The sequence below is a fragment of the Lepidochelys kempii genome, chromosome 3 (genome assembly GCF_965140285.1).
Source record: "Lepidochelys kempii isolate rLepKem1 chromosome 3, rLepKem1.hap1, whole genome shotgun sequence".
Taxonomy (NCBI): Eukaryota; Metazoa; Chordata; order Testudines; family Cheloniidae; genus Lepidochelys; species Lepidochelys kempii.
In genome coordinates this window covers 79,333,472-79,336,722 of record NC_136382.1, presented here as the reverse complement: position 1 = coordinate 79,336,722, position 3,251 = coordinate 79,333,472, and the positions used below count along the sequence as shown (strand labels likewise).

Below are 3,251 nucleotides of genomic sequence, written 5' to 3'. Positions count from 1 at the left end.
AAGCAGGTCTGAGACTAGAGCAAACTCAAAAGCTGCTTTCTCAGGCCTCTTCAGGTGTTGAATAAAGAGTTTGCTTCAGAGTGTGTGAGCAGCTTCAGTGCAGAGTCCCCCCAACCCCGGAAGCTTGTCTGTGACTCTGTATAGGAGACAGAGAGGCAAAGAAGCTTATCAGCATGATCCTTTGGATTTGAAGAGCAGAAGCAGCAAATGGGCCCGAAACCCAGAACTTAGGTTATGCACCAGCCACAATTGATGATACTTAATTGCCTCTGTTAAAGGCTTTGTTGTTGTTTTTTTTTTTTACCATTCCCAGAGACATTGCAATACCAGGTCAATGCATGGGGTGGACAGAACAAGCTCCCATTCCATCCCCCTGTTTCAAAAATCAATTTAATATACAGTCCTCAAATAAAGGACATTTATTTGTACTTTGATAAAGGTACTACACTTTGATCTTAGGTCCGAGGAGCCGAGAAGCGATAAAGGCTTTGGGTTCTACAGATTAAAAGCACTAAATAAGAGAGAGGGATCCTTATTATTACATGGAGAGTGCAGTAGTGTGGCAGGGTGCCTCCTTTTGACTTACCCTTTTGACAGGTGTCGGAACCCTGTGGAGAGATGTTGACTGTTAACTGCTGAGTTATCGTGACTGGTGGGGCTTGTTAGTGGCTCCGTGGGAGTGAGTGAGTCGTGAGTGATTCTTTAAGGAGAGGGAACTAGAGTCTAGGACAAAGAGGTTGCCTCAGGGCAACCCTATGACCAAGCAAGAAAGGGAGAAAACTTAGCCTGAGGTTTACAGTGTGGTTGGTATTTGATTTATCAGCAAAGCTAATCCGCCTGCCCCCTGGAAGTGTATGTTGCTTTTGGTTACACTACCTGTCTACACCATTATACACTTAGCTTGGTAGCTCTGAAAATTTCTCATCTACACTTCTCTTTACTGATGGGACATGTCCTTTTTTTCTGAACAAAAATTTACCCACAACCTAACAGTACAAAAAATGACATGAAGGGAGAGAGACCACACAGCCAATAGTCAAGAAGTATCCCTTCACTTTGATTCACATGGAAATTAAATAAGCTTAGTCGTTGTTAGTGTTGATCTCATTTTGAGTTGTGTTAGCAGCTATATCTTCCTGGCCTTGAATTTTACTTCAGCTCCATTGTTATCATGACAGCAAATATCCTGGGTTGAGCTTTGAGGCAAGGTAGTGGTTTATTCAAGTCTCAGTGTAGTGAATGGACAGAATCCCATAGGCTTTAATGGGAGATGGATGAGTCCTGTGAGCTCTGATTTCTTTATGACAGCACACACATAATTTCCTGGTTTGAAGACTACTAGTTTTTCTATAGGTGCTTTAACAGACTTGTAAAAGTTTCTAACCTAGCTTGGTATAATCTCTGTAATCATATCGAAGAGACCATTAATCAGCCTGCCAATGGATTGTGAAGCTTATTTTTCCAGTTTGTTCTGGCCTTGGATTTCTTAGGCTGTGGATTTCCCATATCTCTGGGCATTTAGATACTGACTTTATATAAGTTACCTGTTACAGTCTGGAAGTAAACACTGCAGGAGTCTGGAGCCCCATGGGAATAGGTCAACTGGCTTTAGAATCATAGAATATCAGGGTTGGAAGGGACCTCAGGAGGTCATCTAGTCCAACCCCCTGCTCAAAGCAGGACCAATCCCCAACTAAATCATCCCAGCCAGGGCTTTGTCAAGCCTGACCTTAAAAACTTCTAAGAAAGGCTTTATCTTCCCCAGTTGGATATGAAGGACAAACTTTGTTCTGCCGAACCCCATTCATCTCCATTAGTTTCAAAGGGACTCAGCAAGGGTAAGAGTCAGGGCAGACTTTGATGCAGCAAGCCATACTTCATGCAGTTGGGGTGCAAACTAGTAGACTAATGAAAGTTAAATTAAAACACATGGATGGATTTAGTGGTGCTTTTTCCATTATCATTATTAATTTTTTTAAAGAACATTACTACATGAAAGGCATAAATTATTAATACAGCAAATAAACCACATACAATGCAAAAGTCAGTCAAGAGAAAACAATTAGTGATTGTGGTTCCTTTTAAATTTTGCTCATTCCAACTAGCAACATTTTTACATGGCAGAAATGGGACTAAAATAATGCATTTGGGGGTAGAGGGGTGATGGTATGTGTTGGAAGGGGAGCTAGAGCTATTTTTAATGGCACTGCAACATGTCCACCAACTGACATTTAACTAAGGGATATAAGAATTTATAGATGTAAAGTAGGAAAAGATCTTGGTCTTGTTTTCTGAGATTGCACTTTGCTGAGGTTTGCCTTCTATAGTGGAGAAGAGTGGGTAAAATGAGGAATATTTAATAGCAGCTGTGTTAGTCTGTATTCACAAAAAGAAAAGGAAAGAGGATAACTGTAATGATTTTTTTGTGATTGGCTAATCATTCAACACAGGCCACTCAATAGTCTGCGGATGGTCACTGTCAACCTGACCTAATCTGACCTGACCTAGTGACAGAAATAAAAGACTATTTCTAAGTCCCAGTCCCCAAACCACCCAGGCCTCAGCATTTGAGTAGAGCACTGATTGCATTTTAGCAATATGGAGTTATGGTAGATACAGTAGATAGGTAGAAACTGTGGTCACACACTGCTTTTATTTATACCAGTGTTGATATGGAGCAACCCCACTTCCTTTGGGTTAAATGAGATGTAAATGAGAGCAGAGTTGGGCTAAAAAATTAGACAGGATTAGATTTGCTTTTATAAATTAATATACTAGTGAAAAGAAAGAACAAAATCAGTTTAGATGTATGGCGTTTCATTCTTTGTTTTATCATATGACACCCAAAGTTATGCTGGGCACTTCACACACATGTAGAATGAGTCCCAAAAAGCTTAAAATTGCAAACAGACTACTTATAGAAAAAGGAATAAGAAAGTGGTACAACACAATCCAAATTCCAGGGCCGTAACCAGGGTGGTGCAAGCGGGACAGCCGCCGAGAGAGCAAAGCCACTGGGGTAGAAAAAATGGGGCAGAAACTGAGGTGACAGGTAAAGCCCAGCATGAAGGGGCTCATGGAGGTTCTCCCCCCGACTCACCCTAGTGGGCCCCCCAGCCCTCCTACACTAACCTATCAGCATTTGTAGGACAGGAACCACAGGATTATGGGGACCTGCTGGCTGTAACACATTGTGTAGTAGGCTCAGAAGAATGGTAGCTGCTCTTCCTGTCCATGGGCTGAATTAGCTG

General features: G+C 41.7%; 1 non-coding gene across 1 annotated transcript; it reads right to left on the bottom strand.

Moving 5' to 3' along the window:
- Positions 1-293: 293 nt before the first annotated feature.
- On the bottom strand, positions 294-481 carry LOC140909821 (U2 spliceosomal RNA). The gene has a single exon (XR_012158360.1). It is a non-coding gene; the product is annotated as a U2 spliceosomal RNA (small nuclear RNA).
- Between the last annotated feature and the right edge of the window lie 2,770 nt (positions 482-3,251).